The 15,426-nt window shown below is 40.0% G+C and overlaps 1 protein-coding gene across 3 annotated transcripts in view; it reads right to left on the bottom strand.

Moving 5' to 3' along the window:
• The window catches only part of ARHGEF6 (Rac/Cdc42 guanine nucleotide exchange factor 6), a 145,144-nt gene that overhangs the window by 121,651 nt on the left and 8,067 nt on the right, over positions 1-15,426 (bottom strand). Inside the window, exon 1 of one of the 3 annotated variants that reach the window (XM_045839378.1) lies at positions 9,271-9,879. The exons of the other annotated variants lie outside the window; for them this stretch is intronic. The gene's annotated coding sequence lies outside the window, so the exon portion shown is untranslated. Of the gene's footprint in view, positions 1-9,270; positions 9,880-15,426 lie in introns of those variants that run through there. 3 annotated transcript variants of the gene reach the window in all.

Genomic DNA, 15,426 nt, shown 5'->3' with positions numbered 1-15,426 from the left:
AACCTGTCTGGTAGGGAGTACGGTGGAGACTTGAGAGGGCTGGCAAGGTGCCCACAGGCAGCAGCACTGAAGGGAAAATTAAGTGGCCAGTTGGATCCCCCTGAGAATAATGGGGACTAAACCCTAAGCTTGGATATCCAGCCTAGAACACCATAGCCCCCAAAAATACACAGATAACAAAGTCAACTCTTGATAATCTACATATAGACTGTTAGATATACAAGCTATTTAAACTAAATTTTTAAAAGTTCATCCATTTATTATCCACTCAACAAATATTTACAAATCTTCTGGTATATGCCAGGCACTGACACAAATATTTGTTTTAAGCTGAGGAAAAAAGTCCACTATATAAAAAAGTCACTCACAGGTGCACAAACTGCCAACCATTGTTTTCCATTCTTTTGTCTTCCCCTGAAGGTCATTTTTTAAATACTAAATCAAAATTTTACCCAATTCACAACACATTCTCAAACACCAGCATGTTTTCAAAGAATGCAAACTGGTTATATTATAGTACAAATGCTTATTTGCACATTTACAACATACATTTCCTGAAAGAAGTGGTTAAATTTCTATTTTAGTAAAATGCTATATTCTCTTGATACTGAACATTAATTATGCCTAAATAAATCTCTTAGGGCCCTGGCCTAGTACCTCAGCTGGTTAGAGGGTTGTCCCAATACACAATACACCAAGGTTGCAGGTTCCATCTCTGGTCACGACACATAAAATAATCAACCAATGAATGCATAAATCAGTGAAAAAATAAATCTCTCTCTCTCTCTCTCTCTCTCTCTCTCTCTCTCTCTCTCTCTCTCTCTCTCTTCCTCCTTCCCTTCCTTTCTTTCTCTCTAAAACAAATTTTTTAAAAACTTTATAAATCTATTTATTCACATACATTTCTCAGAATCATTGGTAAAAATCCCCAGTTTGCTGGAGACCTAGCCATGAAGAACAGACAAATTACAAGACAGAATGTTCTTTAGCAGTCAAGCCTGCTTCAAAGGCTGTGCTCTTCATAAAAGATATTAATAGCTTGACACCTTAATGATACCTCTTAAAATAATGTCCATGCTTCCAAGGAATAGAAAAGCTTGTATGTTATTGTTTAGGGTGAGACAATTCCTGAATATCTCACTGCTTTGCAAACTGCTGTATTTTGTCTCACTTTAATTTAATTCCTTCTTTTCCCTATTGCACTATTCAATCCCTCAACTGACATGTCTGATCTCTGTAATAATATTCAAGTCCCCAGGAAAGTATAAAGCTGGAATCTTACTCTATTTGTCTAAGCAGAACTTAATTAGGAAGGTAAATCTTCTGCCAGAAGTCAAATAGAAATGAAGTGTGTGTATATGCTATTTTGGATGATCCACATGTTGAACCCACACAGCCCTCTGTGTGGTAGGGTCCAGTTAGCCAGGGTATGACAAGGCCTGGAGCCAATCAGATGTCTGGTGTTGTGTTTTTCTTCCAGATGACAGCAGGGGAAGTAGCAATGTCAATTTTGAAATGCAGATATGGAGCAGCTTCTGGACTAAGTGGGCATATACCTTTTCTAAAAATTTGGTAAGCAAAGGCCCTAAAACTGGCAAGGCCCCTCACATTTCTTCATTTGCAACTCAAAGGCCAGACCTTGCACTTTCTTTTGGTATTAACTTCAATGTCATCACCAATGGCTCCGCAGACCTTATGCTATGTTGGCAACTCTTCACCTCTCAAACTGATCCTTGGGGGCTGCTTCAGTGATGACATATGACCAAATTAGCATGGGCTAAAGTAGGAATAGCTGGCCAAGATTGTGAGGTTTTAATAAAGAGCTGTACTGTGCTCGATTGCCCCTCAAAACAGCCTAGATTAGAAATAAATAATATTAAAACCAAATTAGAGTTAGATTTAAAACAACATAACCTTTACATATTCTGCCAGGAAGGTTCAATTGATTAAATTTTCTAACAAAATACACTTCTTTTGGTATTATCAACGTATATTCAACCCATTCAGAAATTATCTGTTCCTTTTTCAAGTTTTACATACTGTGTTTTTTGTACAGAGACAATTGATTTTTATTTTTCCCCTCAATTATGCCCAATTCAACAGATTTATTACTTATTTTCTTGGGGGAAAAAGAGAATGTTTTTGTCAGTCATCACAAAAAATAAAATAAAATAAAATAAATATTTGTTGAATTGTTTAACTAAAACAACATGCATCTTGCTCTGGGGTATCTTTAAATTTTAAGCTATCATAATTATAAAATAAAAATGTTTGCTTTAAAAGACATAAAGATTAAACTATTTCATCCAGGTAAACATGAAAAACTTTTTCATATTCTTCTAGTTTATGCAAAGACTAAAAAAGAATGAAAAGCTTTCTTGATTTTTCAATTCCAAGAGGAATCTAACCAAACTGTTTCTATTATTAGCACACAAAATGGTAGCTGAAGAAGTTACTGTGGTTAACAACTGAATAATTCATAGTCTCTGAAGAATTCAGTTGCTTTGTCTACTCCAGTTCCTCTTTTGAACTGGATCTCCAAACATATTTCTAGTCCTGACTTGTTATAAAGAAAACTATATACAAATAGTTTCAGCAGTTCAAAATTGGCCATGCTAAGTATTGACAACAGCAGCAAAACAATCAGCTGGTGACTTAACATGAACTTTTATAACCAATTCATAAAACTCTTAAGGTTACACATTTATTGTCAGAAATTATGGTTAAAAATTCCAATCTCTGTTTCATGGATATCACTGGGCTACAATAGCACTGAAATTTAAACTGTTTACATAGCCTTGCAAATAGAAGGTATAAACAAATTAAATATTACACAAATAATTTTAAACACGTTTTAACATAATCTCATCTAAATTCAAATTATTTTCTATGATGTGAAGCACTAAGAATGTCAACTCTAGTAGAAAAGCACTTAAATTTGTTAGTGAAAGATGTTAATAACGTTGAAAAGATTAATTTCTGCTGTCAATATGACAACAGAGGCTAAGTCTGCCATTGCTATTCTTCTAAAATTCCAGAAACAATTAACTTTGTTTTGTCTTTCAGAAGACAGGTGTTAAGTATTAGAAAATGTGTAGGGTTTTTACTTTCAACTTCATTGTTTAAGAATATTTTTCCAAGAACAAGTAGTCTCTACCAAATAAACCTTGGAACTGAGAAACAAGATAGCTGTATTTCCCCCACTATTTTAACTTTTATCCCCATCTAAGTTCTTAATGTAGATAGTATGAAACCTCAGAGCCCTTGGAGAAGCCATCACTCCACAGAGTCCACAGTTTACTCTTTCTTGTACCCAAGTTTTCTTTAATGTTAAGATTTCAAAAGGAAATTTTTCTATAAAGCATGAGTCACTTCTTAAATGGAGCTTGCTTAGCATAACTGTACTGAGTAATCTTTTTTGTTTATAATACAATGTTATCATTTGTGAACACTAGCCTACTGAAATATATTACAATTTCAATTAGGAACTAAATTTTATTGAGTCTACCCAGTGCCAGGCACTGTGCTAAGTGTTTTGCCTTCCCTCATTTTACATTAAGAGGTAGCATGTAACTAATAAACATATACCTAATAATAAAGTAGCACATACTTAATATTATATACTACTACCACCGAGGATGTTAGAATATACCTAATAATTGGCTAACCCAAGTCAGTTGAAGTCCAAAGCTCAAGCTCTTAGCCACTGTAGTACTATACTACTTCTCAAGAGCGAAGTTTCCTTGACCAGAAATCAAACCCAGAACAAGGCAGGGAAAGTCATGAATTCTAGCCACTAGACCAACCACACAAGATGTGTTGGGTTGCCTGACCCCACGCCAAAAGGCCCCACATGGTTATATGTTTGGGTGTCTGCTTTTTATAGTTTTTCTGTCTCTTTTTTGACATGCTTTGATTTCACTTCTTCCATCTTATACTTAGATATATACTCTTTCTGCCATTGCCAGTATATCTATTCTATAGGAGCCCCTCTTCTCCCTTTATCACAAGTTCTTATTATATGCTGTTTTCCACTGTACAAAGTGCTTCCACATACCTTATTTCATCTAATCTAATTTGTTATTTCTAATCAGTTTTGAATTATAACACATTTAGATAAGTAAAAGTACTTTAGGCTCTGAGTGAGGGTTTACTGCACTCTTCTAGGAATAAAGTGCGTAACTTTTAGTTCAAAAGTGGGGCATCTCTTTAGAAGCCCAGACTTTCTCTGACCATTCAGTAATTCTATGAATTATTCATGTAGTGAATATTTGCTGAGTGTCTGCTCTGTGCCATATTCTAATACTGAGTATTGGGGTTATAGGGATGATCAAGCTCTGGTTCCTGCCTCTGGAAAGTTCCAAAACTAGTGGAGAGACATAGTGAGAATGAGCAGAAAGCATAAAGGTAGCTTGGCACAAGGGATTTTGAGAAAATGGTCAATAGAAGGTCAATTCAGCAGAGATTTTCTAGAAGATCTGAGGCTGAGGAGGAAGCTGGTATCTCTCTGTTGTTCTCCACTAGGAGGCAGACACTGGAGGTTGCAAGATTGCTGAACTCAATAGATTAACCAGTGAAATGGTTCTCAACTCTCAATGCACATTACAATCACCTGGAGAGATCTCAAAAATGAAATAATAACAAGACATGGTCTCTATTGAAAACTGTTGGGAAGTACCTACACAACGTGAACATATACACAAACCCAACAGAAATGTGCACTAGAAACATGCACAGGTTTATTCATTCATATCAGAAAAAAACTGGAAGTAACCTAGATCTCCATCAACAGGCGCATGAAGACAAAAATGGCACATTCACACAATGGAATGTTACTAGCAATAAAAATGAATGGAATCCAAAATATATGAAGAACTCACATGACTCCACCCTAGGAAGACAAAACCCAATTAAAAAATGGGCAAAGGACTTGAACAGACACTTCTCCAAGGAGGACATACCAAGGGTCCAGAGACATATGAAAAGATGCTCAGCATCACTAGCCATCAGAGAGATGCAAATTAAAACCACAATGAGATACCACTTCACACCAGTCAGAATGGCCATCATAAGCAAAGCAACAAACAACAAGTGCTGGCGAGGTTGTGGAGAAAAGGGAACCCTAGTGCGCTGTTGGTGGGAATGCAGACTGGTGCAGCCACTATGGAAAACAGTATGGAATTTCCTCAGAAAACTAAAAATGGAACTGCCTTTTGACCCAGCAATTCCACTGCTAGGATTATATCCTAAGAACCCTGAAACACCAATTCAAAAGAACTTATGCACCCCAATATTCATAGCAGCACAATTGACAATAGCCAAGTGCTGGAAGCAACCTAAGTGCCCATCAGTAAATGAATGGATCAAACAACAATGGTGCATCTACACAATGGAATACTACGCAGCAGAAAGAAAGAAGGAACTCCTGCCCTTTGAGAGAGCATGGATGGAATTGGAGAGCATTGTGCTCAGTGAAATAATCCAGGCAGTGAAAAACACATATCATATGATCTCACCTTTAACTGGAACCTAATCAACAAAACAAACAAGCAAGCAAAATATAACCAGAGGCATTGAAATTATGAACAAACTGACAGTAACCAGAGTGGAGATAGGAGTGGATAATGGGGGGGAAAGGGTGAAGGGTTTTCAGGAACAACTATAAAGGACACATGGACAAAACCAAGGGGGGGGATGGATGGGGTGGCGGGAAGTGGGGGGAAAGAGCAGAAAACGGTACTTGAATAACAATATTTAAAAAAAACGAATAAACCAATACAATCTGCAATAGCATGGGTGACTTGTACAAACATTACCCTGGGTGAAAGGAACCTTACAGGGGTGTCAAACTCATTTTCACGAGAGGCCACATCAGCCTTGAGGTTGCCTTCAAAGGGCCGAATGTAATTTTAGGACTGTATAAATATAACTACTCCTTAACAGTTAAGCAAGAGCTCAGTGCTCCTGCCGGGTAGAAACAAGGTGCTGGGCAGGATAAAACAAGGCAGAGGGCTGGATTTGGCCCGTGGGCCTTGTGTTGGCTGCTTGTGCCTTATACAAAGAGTACATATTGCATGATTCCACTCATAAAAAGTTGCAAAACAGAAGAAAAGAATCGAGTGTCTTAGAAGTCAGGGCAGTGGTATCCGTTGGTGAGAAGTAGTGATTGGGAAGGGGCACAAAGGTAGTTTCTGGGTGCTGATGATATTGTGCTTTTTAACTGGTGTGCTGAGTATATGGATGTGTTCAATTTGTACAGATCCATTAAACCATATACTTGGGATTTGTACAGTTTCTTGAATTTGTGTTATATTTTTTTTTCTTAACAAAATGAGGTTTATTTCTTACACTATCTGTCCAATGAGTGTTGGTAGAGGCCTTTGTTCCAAATAGTCATTCAGGGGCCTGGGTTTATTGAGGTTCCACTCTCCAATGATGCTACCATCATAATCCAAATTGGTGTAGACACTTCAGAAAACAGTTTGGCAATTTCTTATAAAGTTAAAAATGAAATTACTGTATGGTAACTTCCCACTCCTAAATATTTACCCAAGGGAAATGAAGTCTTATGTTCACACAAAAACCTGTGCATGAATATTTACATTGGCTTTATGAGTCACCAACCCAAATGTACCTCATCTGGAAAATGAATGAACAAACTGTGGTATACTCATATAATGGAATACTACTCAGCAATAAAAAGGAGCAAACTACTGATACACATCACAGCACAGATGAAATCTCAAATGCAAGATGATACATGAAAGAAGCCAGACTCAAAAAAATACATACTCTGATTCCATTTATGTGACATCCTTTAATGATAAAACCATAGGGTCAGAAAGCAGGTCAGTGGTTGCCAGGGGCAGAGGGTAATTTTGGAAAGAGATGGAACTGTTCTGAATTCATGTTATATTTAATGTAAAGTTTACTTAAATGCTAAAATATAAAGAAACACCAAGTCCTGGGCCACACTGCAGACAAATTCACACAGAATTGTCACACAGAATTGGTGGGAAGGACCCCTCCAATATTTGTATCCTTTAAAAGCACATCATGTTACTCTAATTACAGCCATGTCTGAAAACCAATGGGCTAGGTGTTCCTGTATATCATCAGTTCCTTTGGAGAGACAGCTCGACACATGGCAATTATAATGATTTCTGGACTATTTACATCAGTGATAACATTTTGGCACTGGGAGACTAGCAGTATGAGACATTTGTCTAGATCATCCCTAGACCAGCACTGTGTAATAGGCACAATGCCAGTTCCGTCCCAGGTTGTTGTGGCGATTAAATAAAATAACATACTTAAAGCACCTAGCACAGTACCTAGAACATTGTAGATGCTTGAGAAATGGTGGGTACTCAACTCTCCTTCCTCTTTTGCATCTAAGTTCCCTGAATACAGTGATTAGCAGATTGCTGTAAATGAACAAAATCACACTCTCCAATTTCTCCTCCTGAATAAGTTTTTTTGTAAAGACTGAAGTAATACTATACTTGAACTACGGATGTCAGACCAATATCACACATTTCTGTGCCCTAGTGGCTCACTCTATTCAGCACCTTTTATCCTTGAAGGTGAATGGAGAGGAGGCTGATGGTGGAAAATACAAACTACAGACCGTCCTTCAGAAAGCTTTGCCCCTGTACTCTCACTTAAGAATAGAGCCAGCCCTGTGCAAAGACAAGGTCAACATGTGAGTTGGCACAAAGAACAGAAAAAAATATTAGTAGCTCAGAAGATACACCATCTATAAAACATGTACTAAATGGAATACTTTTGGATAAAATGTCATGTTTTAGTAAAAACAAACAAGCAAACAAACAAACACAACCCTGAGTTGAGAACAGGAGATCCAGGTCAGAGTTTTGATGCTACCACTGGTTAGCTGCCTGACTTTGGTGAACTAAACTTTTATTTCTCTGACAAATGAAAGCAATGCCATCTCTCCCACATCCGTTACAAAGGCTCGGTGAGTTGCAGATAAGTAGAAGACATTCCAAAAAAATTAAGCAGCAAAGAAATGCAAGATGAGAATACTAGCTGGAAATTTACTTTGTTCCAAACTCCAACCACCAACCACCATTGTCCCTCCGGGACTGAGAACTCTCTGATATTAACTGCCTCAAGTACACCCAGAGACTACAATAGCCTGAAGCTCATTTATGTAAGAAGAGAATGCAGCATTGGCTGGCATGTGGCATATTTTGCTTAACAGAAATCCTTGGAAATGCCTCAGCTGAAGTACAAGGGCAGGCCCAGACCTTATGTTTCTGGAGAGAGGTGCTCTCAGTCACGGAACACCAGAACTGTTGCTGGAGCAACTGATGTCATCGGAGCTCCTCTTACCATAGTCAATGTCAGAATTAAGATAGGAAGTCCAAGGACAAATTGTGGGGTTGTAAGGCAAATATATGTGAGAAAAACAGTTGAGACCTTAGAATCTTGCTTTAAAAATTGTTAACACTTTACAAAACATCAACTAAAATTTATCCTATTCTATATTTTTATGTGAAGCTTTTATCGACAAAAATATATTCAGCTGGATAGAAAATATATTCCTTTACTCTATTTTTATTCCCACTACACATTAAGAAAGAAGTCATTGAGTCACCTCTATCCAAAACCAGTAACAAATCAACAATACAAACATAAGATTTTTTAAGAGACAGAGATCAACCTAAGGGCTCTCCACTCTACAGATAAGAAACGAATACCTCAAATACCTGTTGGGTTTTTAAGTGACTGGAAAATGAAAACTCAAAAATAACTACAGACGGATTGGAACGTCTTGTAGAATAGAGGTCTTTCCCCATCCACAGACCATTTCCGCAACAGACCTGTGTACTCATTGCTGAAAAATTCCCAAATGTACAGATGCTGTAGATGGGAAGGGGAGGCATCAAATTAGTATCAAAAATAGAATTGTTGACTCCTTGCTCTGGTTGGGGAGGAGGTAAGAGGAATCCGGCCTTATGCAAACCTTGCGAGCAGAGCCGGACAACTCGCAGCTAAGTTTGGCGCGTCCTCCCTCGGAGCCCTCAGTCTCCGCCCCCCCTCTCCGGGCACCCCGGATCTCGGGGCACTGGGAGGCCTTGGTAGAGAAGGAACCCCGGCTGGGGATGGGAACTAAGGCGGTAGGAGAAAGGGCAGCTCTTCTTTAAGGGTGGGGGGTGGTCTTCGGGCACCAGTCAAAGCCCTCACGCTCTCCCTTTCCCCTGACCCGCTGCCCGCCCCCCCCCCCCCCCCAAGGCAGGTCACCTGGCTCGGCCGCAGCCCGCTTGTCCTCCTGCTGTTCTCTCACTCCAGCTGCACCGCTGCTGCCTCCTGGAAGCAGCTTGTCCTCCAGAGTCACGGGGCAGGCAAGCGGGTGGGCTAGCCTGTGCCAAGGCTGCGGGAATCAGGAATCGCTCAACCCAGCCGGAGCTGGGACACTGCTCTAAGCACTGCTGCCACCAGGGCGAAACCGGAGAGCTGGGCTCGACTCCCCGGGGCAGGGAGGGGCGGCGGCTGCAACTTTGGTCTTGGACGCTGGAGAGGAGGGGGCGCCCGTCTCCAAACTCCGTGCTGCGCCCGTAACCTCTCCGTCCAGGAATTTTTTTATGCCTTTTTTTTAACCTAAAAGGAAACCATATTCTTGCCCTCAAGTTTTTGCCTCCAGAGCTGCACCCCTCGGTGGGCGGAGGACTGTGGGGTCGATAAAGGGGAGGTGGAAGGTGTTGGTGGGAGACCCGCCTGGCTAGGTGTGCTGGAGGCAGCTGGGCCAGGGCACACTGGGCGGCGCCGGGCTGGGAGTAGCTGCCTAGGGAACCTGCCTTTGTGGTTCCTCCGGACCCCGCTCAGCTGACCACGCTGGCCCCCTCCTGCCTGGGACGGAGATCGGCCTGGAGGGACTGGCCAGCGGTGGGGAAGAAATGACCCGGACTTGGATCACCCAAGTAGGAACTGGAAGTGACAGCGGCAGAGGGCAGAGAAGTAGCAGCAGCAGCAGCAGCAGCAGCAGCAGCAGCAGCAGCAGCAGCAGCTGCAGCAGCAACCCAAGTAGCTGTGGCTGCCGCAGAACCCCGGTGTAGCGGCTGCAGCCACACTGCGCATGCTGCTGGCGTCTGCTTCAGCCCAGAGTTCAGGTCTGCGGGTGCCTGGCCTGCCACGAGCCACTGCCAGAGCCTCGAGCGGCAATCCTGGCCTCACAAACTAGCCTGCTTTAGTGGCCTGCTTCCTCCTCCAACCCCGGACGTCCCTCGGACCCCAAGCCCTATGGTGAGCCGGTGTGACACCCAATAAAGAAGCATTATACAGAGGCCCTCCACATGCCTCCCTTCCCTGAACTATCCTGGATGCCCTTCCTGGGCTCTCTGATAACAGGCTCCAAATCAAATAGTCTCCTTGAGGGAGAATAAAAAGGTTCATAATAGATGGGAAATATTTATTACATTATTGAAATCCAAGTTTTAAAGAAATGCAATTCATACAGTAAAAGATTAGGATAGCCAGAGTCACGGGTGTCATTTAATGTAACTCACAGAATGCTCAAGGTGTCAGATTTGTTCAACAGAAAAAGAAAATCCTCTTTAGTCTTCCCACTAGTTCAAATTGAGTAGCTAAATACACAAAGCTTTTCCCAGTGGAAACTGATGGAAAGGGGTAAGTTAAAAATAGTGTCTAACAGTTAGACATTATCAATCCCTACTCTACTCTCTTCATTTTTACCGCTGAGCCAACAGAGGCGTACAGAAGGGGACTCTGACTTCACACATGTGAAGGCAGGCTCAGGGCTTGAAGCTGCTGATACCTATTACAGCTATTGGGTAGTTGCCTGGCCTTATGCCTCACTCCCCCAGGGAAGTTCTACTCTCTTTGAGCTGGAGCTCTTTTGTGGGAGATTTAGCCCTGACTTATGATCATTAGTAGATCTGCCTTCCTTCCAAAACTGCTTCTCTCCAGAGCAGCCCGTGGGAAATGGCAAACCATCTATCCCACAGGCCTCACTTTGGGGAGGGCAACCATGCTGTTCCAGTTACAAGGCAGATGGAGTGAGTCAGGGAGACAGGAGGCAGTGAGGGGGTGAGGGCCAAGAGAAAAAGGCATAATGACACAAGCTGGTGAGAGAGAGAGAGAGAGAGAGAGAGAGAGAGAGAGAGAGAGAGAGAGAGAGAGAGAGAGAGAGAGAGAGAGAGAGAGAGAGAGAGAGAGAGAGAGAGAGAGAGAGAGAGAGGGAGAGAGAGAGGGAGAGAAGGAAGAGAAAAGAGGAGAGGAGAGAGAGAAAAGAAGAGAAAGAGAAAAGAGGTACTAACTGAGCCTATATATATGCTCATATATATTCAAGAAACCCTTCATGAACAAAACATCTTTTTACAAAGTAGGCTTGAGCCAGCAGAACAATAGGAGATGGTAAGGAGTCCTTGGAAATGGATTGGTAGTAAGGGCAAAACTACCATTTCTAGACTACTGTTGTGAAGGGACTTCCTAGTCACACTAGTGATACTCTACCTAGACATGAGGATTTTTTCATATGCTTTGGAAAATTTTATCTTGAGGTCTGTGTGTCCTCCCTACCTCCTCCGTTCCGTAAACAAATAAGACAGATATATATAATTGGTTCACAGAAAAGGAAATACAAATGGAATAAAAAGGAGTGATAAGATGTCCAAACTCACTTGGAATCATGAAATACAAAAATACAGCAATAAATGAAATACCATTTTCACCCAACAGTTTAACAAACATTAAAGATAATATCGAGGGCTGCCAAGGACATGAGTAAGAAGGCACTTTCTATACTACTGGTGGGAGTAGAACTTTGTATAGCATTTTTGTAGAGGAATTTGAGAGTTTCTATAGAATTTTGACACAGTAATTTTATTTCTATGAAGAAAGATGTTTCAAAAATAATCACAGGTGTGCACAAATCTCTATATGCATATCCAACATAACCTACTGAGATTTATCCTGGGAATGTGAGATTGATTTCACATATAAAATTAATCAGTATAATACCACATATCAATATAATCAAGGCCAAAAATCAATGGTCATCGTAGCAGAAGCAGGGGAAAAAACCTGCTTTGACAAAATCCAGCATCCTTTCATGATTAAAAACATTTTAAAAAGTTGGAATAGAAGGGAACTTCTTCAACCTCATAAAGGGCATCTATGAAAAACCCACAGCTAACATACTTAATGGTGAAAGACTGAAAACTTTCCCTAAGATCAAAAACAAGACTAGCATGTTCTGGCTGGTGTGGCTCAGTGGGTTGAGTGCCAGCCTGTGAACTATTAGGGTTGGGGGAGTGCAAGAAGCAGCCAATTGATATTTCTTTCCCTCTCTTTCTCCCTCCTTTCCCACTCTCTAAAAATAAATAAATAAATATATCATTCAGTCAATAAATAAATAAACAAACAAAAGACTAGCATGTCCACTCTCATCGCTTCTATTCAACATTGTACTAAAAGTTCTAGCCAGGAAAATTAGGCAAGAAAATGACATAAAAGGCATACAAATTTGAAAGAAAGAAGTAAAACTATCTCTATGCACAGATGACATGATATACAAGAAAACCACAAGAAATTTAAAAAACTATTATAGCTAATAAATAAGTTCAGCAAGGTTGAAGTATACAAAGATTACTTCAAAAGATTAGTATACAAAAATCAATTGCACTTTATACACTTGCAATGAACAATCCAAATATAAAACTTAGAAAACAATTCTATTTACAACAGCATCAAGAGGAATAAAATACTACCAAAGTATTTTATTACATCACATAAGCATAAAAGCTATTAAATATCACCAAGGAGGTACAAGGCATGTACACTGAAAACTGCACAACATTGTTGAATGAAATTTTAAAAGACCTAAATAAATGGAAATATATTCTGTATTGTGGATCAGAAGACCCTGTGGTCTCACCTATAAGTAGAACCTAATCAACAAAACAAACGAGCAAGCAAAATATAACCAGAGACATTGAAATAAAGAACAAACTGGCAGTAACCACAGGGGAGGTGGAAGGGGATTAGAGGGGGAAAAGGGGAAAAAGTTGTCAAGGAACATGTATAAAGGACACATGGACAAAGCCAAAGGGGAATAGGATCGAGGGTGGGAGGTGGGGATGGCTGGAGTGGCGGGGGAGTGGAAGGAGAAAAATGGAGACAACTGTACTTGAACAACAATAAAAACAAAAAACAAACCAGAAATGCCCTGACTATCTAGTGAAGTAAAACATGGCTGTTTCGATTCCGGGTCAGGGTACATGCCTGGGTTGCAGGCCTGGTCTGCCGTCAGGGTGTGTTCAAGAGACAATCAATCAATGTTTCTCTCCCTCCTTTTCTCCCTCCCTTACCACCTCTCTAAGAATAAATATAATATTTTAACCCCCCCAAAAATATTGTTAACATAGCATTAGTCACCAAAGCAATATACAAACTGAACACAATCCCTATCAAAATTCCAGCTGACTTTTTTTTGCAAAAATGGACAGGCGGACCCTAAAATCCATATGGGCACAAAAGGGATTCAGAATAGCCAAAATGATTTTGAAAATAAAGAATAAAGTTGGAAAACACACATTCTGTTTTGAGAACTTACTACAAAACTACATTAATCAATTCAATGGGGAGAACAGTCTTTTCAATAAATGGTGTTGAGATAACTGGATACCGATGTATAAAAGAATGAACTTGGACTCTTCATACCACATACAAAAAATTAACTCAAAATAGATCAAAGACATGAATATAAGAGCTAAAACTGTAACACTCTTGGAAGAATACACAGGAATAAATCTTCATGACCTTGCACTAAGCAATGGTTTCTTAGATATAATACCCAAAACACAAGCAACAAAAGAAAAAATAAATGAATTATGCTTCATCAAAATTTTTTAAAAATTGTGTTTCAGGGGATACTATCACACTTGGGGAAGTGCTTCAGAGAGTGATTTATTTCCCAGGTGACTCTGCAGACTTACCTGACCAGTTGCTAGCTGTGTGATCCTCGGAGACCCTAGGACACTATCAGCATATGAGAAAACAAAGATGGAGGTCACTTGGAGAGGCCAACTGGCCAGCCAAAGAGTCACAGGCAGCAGCTCTTTAACATGATTACCATGTCCCACAGCCCCACAGTACTCAAATTGTTAGTGTAATGTTGCATCTCTGGCTTCATTTTTCTCCATTTCCAAATTGACCATTTCAAGTGGATACTTTTTCTTTAGATAAAGAGTAGTGTGTTCTGGCCAATAGTCAAGGCTTGTCCTTCTTGTATTTTGTATATTAACAGTTTTATAGCATCAATAAAAATATATACCAGGTACTATGCAAAGTACTTTAGGCCTAGGGCATACTCTACATAAAGTGACAAGATATGGAAACAACCTAAATACCTATCAATGGATAAATGGATAAAATCATGTGATGTATATGCACAATGAAATATTATTCAGCCATGAAAAGGGAGGATACCCTGCCATCTACAACAATAGACAGGCATTGAGCACATTATTCTAAGTGAGATAAGTCAGAGAAAGACAAGTAGGGTATGATATCACTTATATGTGTAATCTAAAAAAAATCAAACTTGTAAAAAATGAAGAAAAAATGGTGGTTACCAGGGAATAGGGTGGGGGAATAAAAATTGATGTCTCTTAAGGGTAAAAACTTGCAATGAGTAGTAAGTAAGCCATAGTTATTGAATGCACAGTAGAATAAATATAGGCAACAATATTGTACTATGGTTAAGTAATGTGGGCAATCATATTACAATATATGAATGTATCAGAGTAACACATTGTACACCTTAAATTTACACAATGTTGTATGTCAAATATGGTCAGTTAAAAATAAGTTAATTTTTTAGATTTCCAGTCAAGATGGTAGCATAGGTAAACATGGCTCAATTACTCACACAACCACATCAAAATTACAATTAAAATATAGAAGAAACATCATTTAGAACCATCAGAAATTGAGTTGAATGGGAGTCTGACAACGACAGTATTAAAGAAATGGCATCTATTCAGACTGGTAAGAGAGGCAGAGATGTAGAACAGGGTGGTCCTATATTCATGTGTGGTGAATAAAAATTCAAGAGGGATATCTCAGGAGAGAGGAGTCCCAACCCTACACCAGACCCCCAACCCAGGGTTCCAGTGCTAGGAAAATAAGTCCCTATAACTCTGGCTGCAAAAACCATCAGGGATTTAGACAGTGGAAGAAACTTTTGGAGTCCCAAACAGTTCCCCTTAAAGAACCCACATACAGACTTACTCAGACCCACTCCCTTTGAGCTCCAGCATTGATGTAGCAGCTTGAAAGACACCAGTGGCATATAAGGAGGAACTGAAGGGTCTGGCATCAAGTCAGGAGCTGGGGGACAGCTTTGTCCCAGAAGGAAAGGTGGACAAAGGCCATTGT

The sequence above is a fragment of the Phyllostomus hastatus genome, unplaced genomic scaffold (genome assembly GCF_019186645.2).
Source record: "Phyllostomus hastatus isolate PE091 unplaced genomic scaffold, TTU_PhHast_1.1 phas_contig_30, whole genome shotgun sequence".
In the NCBI taxonomy this organism is placed as follows: Eukaryota; Metazoa; Chordata; class Mammalia; order Chiroptera; family Phyllostomidae; genus Phyllostomus; species Phyllostomus hastatus.
This window is presented reverse-complemented; position numbering and strand designations above follow the sequence as displayed.